The sequence below is a fragment of the Tenrec ecaudatus genome, chromosome 7 (assembly GCF_050624435.1).
Source record: "Tenrec ecaudatus isolate mTenEca1 chromosome 7, mTenEca1.hap1, whole genome shotgun sequence".
In the NCBI taxonomy this organism is placed as follows: domain Eukaryota; kingdom Metazoa; phylum Chordata; class Mammalia; order Afrosoricida; family Tenrecidae; genus Tenrec; species Tenrec ecaudatus.
In genome coordinates this window covers 121644303-121658855 of record NC_134536.1, presented here as the reverse complement: position 1 = coordinate 121658855, position 14553 = coordinate 121644303, and positions in this window count along the sequence as shown.

Sequence of the window (14553 nt, the reverse complement as noted above, 5' to 3'; positions counted from 1 at the left end):
GGACTTAAAAGCCTAAAGGTGTATCAACATTTTAAAATAGACAAGAATAAGCTATCAAATTGAAAGATGCACATGTAGATGATGCATTACAGAGAAATGAAACAGTAGTCAATTATTGGAGGAATAAGGAGGATGAAGTTATAATAGGCTCATAGGGTGGCAGAAAAATGTCTTTTATTATTACCAACATTGGTTGCATGAATGTTAATTTTATAACAATTTCACTTTCAAGCTATAATAATATTATATTATATAATGTATAATCATTTTAGCTACATGTGGGTTTACATATTTTTCTGTGTTTCTATTTATTTTATAATAAGGGATGTTTTTCTTTTTCTTCGTAAGGGCTATGTACAAAGAGGAGCCTGATCAGCAGTTGGCATCCTTCGTATGTTCCAGGGAAGAAGAATCTGGTGATCTGAGTTTGAATGACTTAGAAGCATCTTGGCAACAAAGGGCTTGAATGAAGAAGATTTTTTTAAATGTGTTGAAGATTTTGAAATGAAAAAGTAAATTATAATTAAAAATCACCCTGAGATTCCTTACGGCTCTGCAATTATCTAAGAAATAGCATTGCTAGCTGCCCGTCATCATGAAGGGAGCATATCGAATTTCATTCTATTGTATCTAAATTTGCCATAAGTCAGCAACCAACAGTGCTGATAGAGGAAATGTATAATATGCTTTTGTTATTAAATTCGATTAAGTCTACAGGTTGCAGAAATGACCAATTGTTCAACAACTACCCAAAAGATTGGCTGTTGAAATCACCCAGAGGTTCCCCTTTCTGTATATACCCAGCAGCAACTAACAACAACCATTTTAAGGGGAAAGTTCTTATTTAACTGGGTTACATTTAAATTCATGACTTAAACTATATATGTATGCATTATACTAGGAATATAAAACTGGATTGAGACTATAAAATATTACCACCTCCTCTTCTCAGAGCAGAAGTTCAGGAAAGTTATCTGAAAACATTATTCAGTTTTTGTTTTCTTTCCCTCTTTTCCATTTCCCTTTAATTTTTTTCCCACCTACCTCCTCTTCCCTTCTACTCTTTGAAAGTATCTGAAAGCTTCTAAAGTTTAAACTTCAGAGGCCCTATTTACATAAATCTAAACTTTAGAGGCCCAATTTACATAAATCTCTTTTAAGGCATTCCTAAGATTATTAGAAATGGGGTTTCTGGGGTCTGTTGTACATTTTGCTGAAGTCGGTTATTTTAACCTTAACTACACAAACCCTCTCTTCTCTCTCTCTTTCTCTCTCTTTGTCGATTCAACTCCCCCCACTTCATTGGAAGCTCTTACATATATTATAATAATCCATAACTCAATTAGATAAAGCTTGATTGTATAATTGCTGTTATTTTCAAAATATATTTTCTTCTTGCACTTTTTGATATCTGCTCCCTTTATCTCCACCCCACCCCCACTCTTCCACCAGGAACCCTTGTTGGTATATTAAATATTACTATTATTATTGTCATTTCTTTTTCCCTCTCTGGTGGAAATACGTGGTTGCAGGCATTTTGGAAATTCAGTCACAATAAAACTGGGTTGGGGATATAGTAATTTGGATTCATATGTTGTATTTGTCATTTATAATTCTTTCTGTCTTGAGATAAATTATTATTCTTTGTCCTGGAGTAGGGTTGACTTTCAGAGTAACTCATTCTGCCTGATAAATAGAAACAAGGCCCAAGGTCACCTCATTCTGTGAAAATATCTTACAGTAACTGCAAGCATACAGGTAAGGAAGAAGAAAAATAACCATAGTAGAGACATCAGTTCCCACTGGTAACTAGTGGAGACAAAAGAAATATTCTCTGCACTGCAGAAAATACAAATTCTCCCCCCTTTTTATAAGAATCACATAAAGTTTAATTCATGGTAAGCATCAGTGTTTTGTATTTATATGTTTATGGTATTAGCCTTAAAATGTTTATTGCAATTTCTGTCTTCATTCTAAAATAAATATTTGTTTTCATACTTCATTTTGTAGCCTTTCTTTTAAATGTTACCACAAAACTGATAGATATTTATCATTAGATACACATTCATGTATAAAGACTTCTTGATTTATTGTCCTTATTGCACCCTCCATTGTGAACTAAGGTGAGAAGTAAAAAGAAAAGCATTCTTATTGGAGTAAATCGTGCTAATAGATTTTTTTATCATATCTTCCACTAATCTTCTACAGGGGATGTATGTGCCTGGAGCCTAATTATGTCAAAGATTAGTTCTTTGGTTATATAGAATGTCTTCTTTGAGCTGAAATAGGACATTGGACTGAGGTCAGAAGATTTTGCAATACAAGGAAAAAGGGCAATGTTGCTCTTTGCAAGCACAATCAGAGAGTAATAGAAAAATTCTACTGAATAAAGACTTGGTGATCCCGTGGTACAATGGTTACAAATTCTGCTGTTACTGGATGGTTGTCATGGAGGCTAGAACCCATTCAACCCACTCAGTCACTCAGAGGAAGAAAGACCCAGGGATCAACTTCCAAAAACAAAATCAGACAAAGCCATCCTACTTTCCTGGGGTAGTTATGAATAGAAATAGACTTCGAGGCATCTAACAACTGACTTAGTGGAAGCTTGTCACATCCGATGGCATTTCATCCTCATAAATTCCCTAATAAAGTCAGTACTATCACCTATATTTTCATAAGACAATAATCTTGAGGTTGTGACAGATGCTTTAAATTAGTAGTAAATCCATATTTAAGCCTAGGCTATTCTGACCTCCAAGGTCATGGGGATGTGGTACCATCTCAGGAACTAGTTAGCCAGCCATTGAAGCTCTTCAGGCTCAGCTCCCTCATTCAGATGGCTATACAGTGCAGTCCAGGGTGGGGCAGTGCTTCATGGGGTTTTCAGTGGCTGTGGTCATCCCCAAACGCTGCACTAGACTATTCTTTCAGGGCACCACCAACCTTTTGGTCCGTAGCTGGAGCACATCACTGGGTGTGCCCCCAGAAAGTCCGGCTCCCAAAAGCTATGGTTTGATAAAAGCAAGTCAAGCAATGTTTCTAACCTCCCTTGTTAGTTCATTCCATTCTGCAACTTAGAATATCCATCCTGATTCCCTACTGCATCATCTAAATTTGGTAAGTATTAAAATCCATGTCTTCTCAGTCTGTCCTCTACAGAAGTGGAGAAGCATGAGTTTGTCCTGATCCTGCAGAGCAACTGTCTGTTCTCATGAGAGGAGAAAAAGTCATAGGGACAGATGACGAATGCTCTCGAAAGACAATTGACTAGTGAAAGAGGGAGAGATTTGAACATGCGCAGACTTCCACTCACCCCAAAAAAATAAATAGCAGACTTGACCTCAGTGAACAATAGAAAAACAAAATAATATTTTTCCTCTCTTAGTTGTAAGAGTGGGGGGCGGGGTGCAGTATATCTAAGTGACATCTAGAGAAACATAAGAAATAACTTCTTAATGAGTACATTTAAAAGGCATATGGAAAGAGACTGGGTTTCTTGCCTTGTAAAATAAGAGATAAAATCAGAAAGTTGTTTTGTCACTCTGGAAACCAGAGTCTGGGCCAGAAAACCTCCCAGGGATATGGTGTTCTTCTTCCACAGCAGGTGCACTAATTCTGGGGTGCCTTAGTGAGGTTTGGGGGGCTTTCATGTGGCAGGAAGAGCTTCACTTCTGCTTTCATCATCCCCAACTCTCTTTCTGACTCTCTTCTGCTGTGTGGTGGGCGCTGCACCTGCTCTCACTGCAGTTTCTTTGTTACAGATCTGCCCTCTTGACATACCCAATGAAGAAGTGGCCACATAAAGGGGAAATTGGTGACAGACCCTGAGATGCTGTTCCCTATAGTAGGCCCTGAAACCTTATCTACATGTCATCTGGCTAATCAGATATCCATGGTGAGATCTGTCAGAGTTTTCTGTTTAAAAAAAGACATAGTTGACAGGAGATTGTGTATACTTTTCTGTGTCCTGTGACTGCTACCAACACACTCTACTATCATGTGAGCACAAGCCTGAGGCTGTGGAGAGACAGGAACCACAGGATGACCTCCTAAATTCAACAGGACAGGTGGACTGAGTGTCCCCCTTCTCTCCCTCAATGACACAAAGCAGAAAGCAATCCACCATCAAAGGCAGAAAGCAGACACCAGGTAAAAGTAAGATCACTGAGAATGGATGATAAAACAATATAATGAAACTCATGGATGGCACAAGTAGCGAGACAGGAGAGTGTCAATTAGGATTAACTACAGCCCTGGTGACACGGCAGTTAGGTATTTGTTTACTTACTGAAAGGTTGGAAAGTTTGAATCCACCCAGGGGCTCCTCAGCAGAAGGATTTGACAATCTGTAACTATCAACTTTTTAAAAAACTGTTTGCAATTGAGTCCAGCTGAGCTCATACTGATCTAATCAGACAGAGAGGAACTTCCCCATAGCATGTCTAAGGTTAGACCCTGGGCAGAAGCAGACTGCCAACGGTATCTATCTCACTTTCACTTGGCAGCCAAGGACATAGGCAGCACCAGAGTTTTTTCTGCAGATTCCCACCTAGACAAATCTGTGGAGCAGTTCTGCCATCACATGGGATCACTATGAAACAAGATCAACCCAATGGCACCAAATAATAACAACGCATCTTGCAAAAGGGTTTAGATATTCATACAGATCACTAAACTCATGAAACCACCAAGGAGATGACTACCCTGCTTAATTCTGAAATTTCAAACAAAACAAAAACCATGGAATCTGAAAGATTTATACCGACAAGATTGGGCTTGAAATACGTTGGCCTTGGAGTCAAACCTAACAAAATAGAGGTGAGAAGGCAACCACTCACCAAAGCCTTTGCCAAGCTGCTCCCTGGGTGTAAGTCGTCATCTGGGTCTGTTGCACAGGAAAAGGTAAACGTAAGAGCACAGGATCCACAACTGAATTTCCTCAGTTCCAATCTTGGCCCTGCCACTTGTCCACATGAACAGTTACTTAATTTCTCGGTTTACCTGTTGCCTTATCTGTACGAGTGGGAGGAAAATGTGGGACAAAACTCAAGAGTCAGAGTCCAGGAATACCAGTCTGATAGAGTTTAATAGGACTCCCTTCGGTTGAATTGAACTCAACCCATAGCTCACATTTCCTTCAAACAAAAGTAAGCCTATAAAGGGAACAATAGCCAAAGCATGATACACACACATTACATTAACCAACCATGTAAGATGGGAAGAACAGCAGTTACCCAAGGGAAAAGTTGGAAAGCTAGGAATGAAGAAGGACTGGAAACAGAAGCCATACAGAGGCATTGGGGCTCTTGGTGGCACACGGAGGGGAGGGCAATAGGTGAGTGGAAACAACATGTATATCAATTGTCCAAGGTAAAACACTGACCTGCTCTTAACCAATTCACATGTTTATTTTCTTTTTTAGTGGAATGAGGACAATACTCCACCCATATCCTTGGGTTGTTGAGAGGATTAGAAACCTCAAGACAAAGTGCCTGACACAGGTCAACTTTCAGTAAATGCTGTTCATATTGCTGCTGCTATTCCTAACATTATTACTATGAATCAAGAGAGATTATAGTAAAGTTTATATCAATCAGTTTCCAAATCTCATGTGTTAAAATAAGAAAAGATATTTCTTGCGCATGATATATACCCATGGATAGATAGAACGCTATTCAACATATTAATTTATGAGCCCTGATGGACAGAATAGCCAATATCTTAGAGGCTAATGGTTGATATACCAGAAGGGAGAGAACTCAATGCACCTTGAAGGAACATTTAAACACCACAGTTCAGAAAGAACACAAATCATTTGTGCCCAAAACTCCTTGACCAAAATAGAAGATACTTGCTCCCATTGCATAACAAGGGGAGAGGTAAATGCAAACTTTTATTTTTAAATGTGTTTGGAAGGAGAAAGAACTGTCCCTGGGCTACTGCTCACCATTACTTTAGTCCGAATAGTAGTGGTCTAAGAGTATAAAGAGCCATGGCGCTGCAGGGGTTAAAGCACTTGGCCAGTAAATGAAAGGTTGGCCGTTTTAAACCACCAGCTATCCTGAAAGAGAAAGACCTGCTGGTCTACTTGATCACTATTAGAGTCATGGAAGAAATGTGATTTGTCTACTTCGGTAAAGAGTTACCATCTTGCAAACCCTACCCATTTGGCTCTTAGTCAGAATTGACTCTATGGCAGTGAGTTTGGTTTCCAGTTATCACCAAGCCTGGGACATGCGTAGTTCCATGATAGAATTCTCACCTGCCATAAAGGAGACTTGAGTTCAATTTGGGGCCCTCAAACCTACAGGTTCAGCACCATCCCTTCCATCAGAGCACTTTGGTGTGATGTTGAGCTGGTTTCCATGTAGCTTGTAGGCTAAGACAGACTACAAAGGCGGCTTTGGCGATCTAGTGAGCATCATCCAATGATCTTGTGATCACAACATTTCCAAAATGCAACCAATCACAGGACCTGGAAGTGTTTCCGTGTGTGTGTGTGTGTGTGTGTGTGTGTGTGTGTGTGTGTGTGTGTGTGTGTTGGGGGTTGGGGATCTCACACATCGACCAGCCTGGGGTATACCACATAGGAGGCCTTAAGTAACTACTTGTCAAATAATTTACTAACTTGGTAGAAGAAATGCCTGTGTAGAAATTGTGGTAATCGCTCTTAAGTTGGTGAGCGACCTTTAACATCTGCTTAATATCAACTTCAGGTGTTGGTAAGCGGGCATAACTCAGAACTTCAGCTATCTCACACACATACGCACACGCGCGCGCACGGGCGCAAATAAAGAATTCTGTTGGCATGCAGGTGATTCGCACAGAAAAGCCCACACTATTTCTAAACTATTGCACGGAGTTTCCAACCTTAATCCACAAAGTGTCAAATATCTATGTCTCTTTCTTTAAAAGGACAGGCACCCCTGGGATCTAAGAAATACTCTCTTTATTTTTTTTTTGTTTTGTTTTATTTTATTTTTTTTTTAATTTTAACAATTTATTGGGGCTCATACAATTCTTTTCACAGTTCATATATATACATACATCAATTGTATAAAGCACATCTGTACAGTCTTTGCCTTAATCATTTTTTTCTCTTTTCTTCTTTTACATTTTATTAGGGACTCATACAACTCTTACCACAATCCATACATATACATACATCAATTGGAAATACTCTCTTTACTTGCTAGAGAAAGAATAGCAACAACAACAACAAAGGGGATGTTTGTGACTATATTATCCTTGAGAAGAGGCCTTGGGAGATTTTCTTCTTCTTCTTCAGATACTGAGTGATTTAAATCTCAATATCCTTAAAGGATTTCTGATTTTAAGCCTCAACCAAAAAAAAAAATCCTTTGTGGGAACCCTGATGACAGATGTTGAGACGATGGTTTTAGAAAACATGGCACTAAGTTGATAACTTGTTTGGAAAACCATGCTGATGCCAATGAATTCTTTATAGTAAGCAGGGGATCTAGTGTGAGTTGCCATGAAAGGTCCTGGTCTCCATGTAGCTGTTCCTTCAACATCACTTTCAGAAGCCCCCCCACCCCCACCCTTTAGCTCGTTATTAAGAGAAGGAAAAATTATAATGCCCAAGAGTCCCAGTCTTTTTAGTTATGCATCAGCCTCTGGAAATAATATACACATCAGATCTCAAGCCACAAAAACCTGACCTTGAATTCTAAATGCGTGGGTGGCCTTCAGAAAATATCTCTTTCCTGCCCTCATCTACCTCTTCTTTTGCTGCTTCTGTCTCCTCATTCTTTTACTAAGTTTTCAGTCTATCTATTAAGCCTCAGAGGAGTCCTGGTGACATAGCAGATTATGTGTTGGGCTGATCCTACCAAGGTCAGCAGTTCAAAACCACCTGCTACTTTGTGGATGAAAGATGAAACTTTCTACTCCACAAAGAATTGCAGTCTCAGAAGCACACCGAAGCAGTTCTCCCTTTCCCTGTAGGGTCACTATGAGTTAGAATTAACTTGTTGGCAGTGACTTTGGTTTGGTTATTAAGCCTCAAGTTTCTTTGCAATAAAATAAGAGCCAAGACAGGTATCTCATAAAGTTGTGAGGATATTAAATAATAAAAGTTTATAGGTACCTGGCATAGTGATGAAGGCATAGTGGAGCAGGAACACAAATGAAAATGCTACCTATTATAATAATATCCATTGTAAATTATCCAGAGTGATTAAAGACTGGGTAGCCAATATATTGAGGTACACTGTTTTTTTTTACTATGCTGAGTGAGTATTATCTGAAATAATAGTCCTCTAGGAATGAGAAAGATAAATATGAGAGAAAACCAATTTGTAAGGTACTAGGCAAGCTGCAAGGCATTACCTTAAAACCTCGCCATTCACAGAAAGAGACCACATAGTCTCAAGGGTCCCACAGTTACATCAAGAGAGATTCATTCCCATCCCTGGTTATTGTCGAGTTTCAAACTAGCTTAAGGGGTATTCTTGCCACTTTACTGGATTTAAAATATGTATGCCTATCTAGGCATGTAAAATACTGTGTAAAACGCTCACCAGTGTGCAGATGAGTAGTAGGATAGCAAAAGGAAATGTCTTTGCTTTTCAACAGTCCCATTTCTGAACAGTAAACATTGTTTTAATTCCTCTTCTCATATTTTATTATTTGTGGCACAGTGGTTTGAACTGAGCTGTCCACTGCAAAGTGGGAGACTTGAAACCACCACCAGCTCCTTGGGAGAAAGATGGGACTTTCTACTCCTGTCAAGAGTCAGAGCCTCAGAATCTCATAAGGGCGTTTCTACCCTGCCCTCCAAGGCCAGCATGAGTCAGAAATGATTTGATGGCAGGGAGGTTAGTTTTTCTTTTCATTTACTTGTTTGAGCTTTAAAAAAGGCCCTCACCCCTCAGGCTTTCAATTGGAACAGTGTCTCGGGTCTGAAAAGTTTGTATTCAAACAAGCAGTCATCTCAGTGAGGTATCAATTAAATCCATGTGGAAGAAGTACACTCCCTTGTGTCCCAAAGATGACAATTACAAAATCAAATTTGATTAAGGGAAAAGTATCTGAGCTTAAATTGTGAACACATAATTTGTAGAAGACTAAGGAGGGAAGTGGAAACTCAAAATCCATCTGCAGAGAACCTATTTGGATCAAGTCTCTGCCGGATCCCCTTTGGTCACCGTTAAAGGACAAGACCAACCTTACTATCAGACAGAGGTTTCTGTAAATTTGATAATGGTTGATAGAACTAGGGTATAATATGATACCTGGTCAGTTGACCTACCTCTTGGTCTATCCTGAATTTTCTCTAGGTTTAAATATGACCAAACTTTTCTCTCTGACTTATCTTAATATTGTTTAATATTAAAATTGAATTTTTTCTTTACCTCTCCTTTATGTTTTGTTTTGGTTTTTATTGTTTCTGCTTTGGTTCCTGGTTTATGAAGCACAAGAAGAGTGGATTCAAAGAGACCAAAACTGATGTAATAGCTTATGGGGGATGGCAAATGTATGGGACAGGGATGGGCGGGGACGGATGATGAGAACTGAGCAAATATTGAATAGGCAGAGTGCACTAGAACTGATTGTGGTGATGTATGTACAACTCTTTTTAAAAGAAATTTTACCATGGAAGTATATGACAGGTGCTTTTCAAATCAATAAAACTTATTTTAAACAGTGTGCCCCTGACTATAAATGTGATGCAAATTTGTATGCAAATTAGATAACCTGGGAAAGGCTATCGTTTCCCAGCATGCTGTTGTTCCTAAGTGTCATCGAGCTGGTTACAACTCATACCAACCCTATATAGAGCAGTGCAACCCACTGCCTAGTTCTGCGCCCTCCTCTCAGTTATTCTTGTGTTTGAGCCCATTGTTGCAGCCGCTGTGTCTAGCCGTCTTGTAGAGGGCTTTCCGCTTTTACACTGCCCCTCCATGTTACCAAGCTCTTCTCAGGGACTCCCTTCTGACAAAAAAGTCCAAAGTACCTCAGACACGTCTCGCCATCCTTGCCTCTCAGGAGCATTCTGGTTGTACTTCTTCCAAGACAGATTTGTCTGTTCTTTGGGAATCCATGGTACTATCAACACTCTTCACCAATACAATAATTAAAATGTATTGATTTTCTTCTGTTTTCTGTACACCTTGTACCACTTTCACATGCATACGAGATGATTGAAAATACCCCTTCAAAGGCAAGCCCAGAAGACAAAGTAAAATATTATAACGCAACTGCTCTTATCATAGAGTAGTTAAGGCAAATGAAAGAAAGGATGAAGTCAAAGAGCTAAACAGAGATTTTCTAAAGGCAGCTGGAGAAGACAAAGTAAAATTTTAATATCCAGTGTTTGAGTCTCATAAGCAAATCTGCCTATCACAGATTGCTGAAAAGTCTTTCAAAAACCCTCATGTCACATTCTTCATACAGTCCGGCTTCTCAGATCGTTTGCTCAGCAGACTTATTTAGATTGAGCAAGTGTGGGGAAATGATACAACTCGGACACCTACCTTTCCTGATTCTAAACCACAAAATAGGTCTCAGAAAAGTCACCAAGAACCTCGCATGTCTTTAAAGTCAATGGACAGGGTGAGTCTTTAATTTCTAGCTGCCACAAGATGCTAGCATTTCTCAATGGTAGGTCTGAATCCCTCTCTCTTCCCATTCTGAATTCCCTTGCACAAAGTGTTTGCTGAAGTACACAATTGTAAGCTTGGGCCATTTGTCTGTGAATATCAGGGCAAGACTGGATTTCTATGATTTCCAGATCCACAAAAATTTAACTGTTTTTGTACTTGATAAACTAAAAAAACCTACTGCCATTGGGTTGATTGATTCCACCTCATAGCAACCCTATAGAACAGGGTGGAACAGCACCTATGGATTTCTGAGACTGTAACTCTATGGGGATAGAAAGCCTCATCTTTCTCTCCAGAAGCCACTGAAAGTTTTGAACTGCTGAACTTGAGAGTTCCACTGAAATACCTAAACAGTAACTCAAACTCAATGTCAAAAGAAAGTTTATATTCTCCACCTACCTCTTTTACTATTCCTATCTCAATAGCATCAACAGAAAACAATCGGCACCTATGAAACTCCTTTGTCCTAAATAGTTTCACGCGTACCTCTCTCTGACCCTACACTTACAGTCACATCCAAGTGATAGCATCTCATTGTTGGTAACTGCAATCGAGTTTCAATGAGCCTATGTTGCTGCTCCCTCAGGTCTGTTCTCGACTTCTCTACTAGGAAACAGCTTCTCGGTGTGCAGATCTGAACATTCCTTGTGGGTCCTTCGTGTGAACCCTATTTACTCCATCTCTCGCTGCCATTTGCCTGAGTAGTGCAGAGATCTCCAGAAAGCTAAAGTTACCAGAGCACGTAATATAATCAATGAAGGACTATGGTATAAGTAGTTCATATTCTGTTTGCTTAAAATAGATTATATAATTCATAAAAGGTAAAATATTTTACCAAATGCATGAAATACATGTATATATATTTTCTGAATTATAGACTTTTCTCGCTAAAATAAAGGTATTAGCAACAATTATAAAAGGATTTTCCCAGTTTCTTAGGTTTATTTTCAGACCATTGTCAAAAGTTATGCCAAATTAGTTTGAGCCTTTTCTATAGGTATTACTTTTAGTTTAAAATGAAAAATGGTTTCAATTTTAATTTAAAAACTCTGGTATCATAAGTTAAATATAAATTTATCTACATAACTGATTTTTTTAGAAAGTTAGATCAATCTCCATAGTTATTTTAGCAAAACTTTCTCTCAGTGATCAGAGAATTTCCATATTTCATCACTAATTATGAGGTTATTGACTTCCATGAGATTCTATTACAATTAGTTAAAGATAGTGGTTGAAAATAGAATAGCAAGGAATCAAATAAAAAAGGTATATGAGATTAGTCCTCTATATACAACGTACAATTGAAGAACAAAACCAGAGAACATGAATATGATATAATTACATATTGACAGATAGATGGCATATATATACACACAGATGAATAAAACAGAAGAGAGAGCAATGCACAAGTAACCCGTGTTTAAAACGAAAGAAAGAAACATTGTTGTTGGGTGGGCAGAAAAACAAAAAAACATTGAAAGTTCAATGAAAACTTCATGAACGAAATAAGGATTAAACTAAGGCTTAAAGGATTAGATGTTCTGTGTTGTAGAAGAGGTTAAAGCCATAGTGACAATACTAACCACATATTTCTTCATTCAGTTCACCAATGAAATATGTATTTAGTAACTAATATGTGCTAGAAGCTGTTCTCGCCACTGGATATAGATGAGTAAGCAAAACAGAGAAGTTGAGTAAAGCTTCACTCTTATGGAGTCTTGTGTTGAGAAACAAAGAACTAAAAAGTATATGAAACAATTATTAAGAGCAACCAATACAAAAATCAATGTAATATGTTGACGTACAATGAACACTGAGATAAAAAAAAATGAAGAGTGTTAGGGATGTGGGGAGCACAGCAATTTTAGGAAGAATATTCATGGAAAGCCTTGCAGAGAAGAAACCATGTCTGAGAGACATTATCACACAATGCAGATATCTAAAGAAAGAATGTTCCAAGCAATAGGAACACCACCACCACCACCACCAGCCCCAGCAGGAGCAAAAGCTCATGAATGGAAATAGGGCCAACACTCAATGAGACTATTGGGTGGAAGATAAATGTGTTGAAGAGAGGACAAAGCAAGAGGTCAGAGAAGACAGGGCTTTCCAGTCTAATTTAAGGACTTAGTTTTGATACTGAGTGAAACGGAAGCCATTGAAGGGTTTTTAAAAAATTGCTTGACATCAGCTGTCTTCTAAAGGGAGGGATCTAGACGTTCTGTTGTGAATGGGTTGAGGGGATTAAGGACCAAAGCAGGGAGACCAATCAGAAGGTTAGTGCAACTACTTAGACAAAAATGGATGGTGGCTGACATCAGTATGATAGTACTGAAGGTGATGGCAAACGACTCACTTAAGGTGAGGGATAATACTTTGCTATATACTGAAGGTACAGCTGGTGGTATTTACTAATGAATGAGAACATGAGGTGAATGAAAACATGAGATGGTTGCACGTCTTCAAAGACAGCTTTGCTTGTTCTACCAGTGCATGAGACTTTACAACATTCCTCACCAATACCATAATTCAAATGCTTCAGGTCTTTCCCCATCTTCCTTGCTTATTGTCCGGTTCCCACATACATATGAGGTAGCCTAACTTACCATGGGTTGGATAAGTGTGCCTTAGACCTTTAAGTGGCATCTTGGCTCTGTGATACTTTAAAGAGGACTCATGCAGCAGATTTGTCCAGTGCAACATGCACTTTGGTTTCTTGACTACTGTTTCCATGAACATTGAGTGTGGATCTAAATAAAATAAAAGTCTTGACAACTTCATTCTTTTGCTTTTGTGTGTGTGTCTCTTTTTTAGATTTTTAATTGTTTTATTAGGTGCTCATACAACTCATAAAAATCCATTCATACATCAGTTGTATAAAGCACATTTGTACATTTGTTGCCACAATCATCTTCAAAACATTTTCTTTCTACTTGAGTCCTTGGTATCAGCTCCTCATTTTTCTACCTACCTCCCCCACCCTCCCTCATGAACCCTTGATACTTTATAAATTATTATTTTGCCATAGCTTGAACTGTCTGACATCTCCCTTCACCCATTTTTCTGTTGTCCATTTCCCAGAGAGGAGGTCACATGTAGATCCTTGTAATCGGTTCCCTCTTTCCAACCCTTCCTCCCTCTATGTTCCCAAGTATCGCCACTCACAACACTGGTCCTGAAGGGATCATCCGCCCTGGATTCCCTGTGTTTCCAGTTCTTGTCTGTACCAGTGAACATCCTCTGATGTAGCAAGATAGAATTTGGATCATGATAAAGGGGGAAGGGGAGAGGAAGCATTTAGGAACTAGAGGAAAGTTGTATTTTTCATTGTTTTTCATCGTTGCTATATCGCACCCTGACTGTCTTGTCTTCTCCCCAAACCCTTCTGTAAGGAGATATCCAGTGGCCTATAAATGGGCTTTGGGTCTCTATTTCGTACTCCCCGCCCATCCCTCACTATTGTAAGATTTTTTGTTTTGATGATGCCAGATACCTCGTGATACCTCGTGATAGCGCAGGCTGGTATGCTTCTTCCATGTGGGTTTTGTTGCTTCTGAGGTAGATGGCCGCTTGTTTACCTTCAATCCTTTAAGACCCCAGGTGCTATATCTTTTGATAGCCGGGCACCATCAGCTTCCTTCGCCACATTTGCTTATGCACCCATTTGTCTTCAGTGATTTTTTTTTCTTTTGGTGTCATGGTCTATTTTGAGAATTTTGGTTTCCTTTACAATGAATTGCAATTCTTATTGAAAGCTACAGTCTTTTATCTTCATCAACATTTTCAATGTCCTTTACTTTCATGAAGCAAGTTCGTGTCATGTGCACATGACAGATTTTTCATAAGCCTACCTCCAGCCCTGATACTACAGTCTTTAGAGAGTACCATTTCTCATATTATCTGCTCAGTATAAAGATTGAAT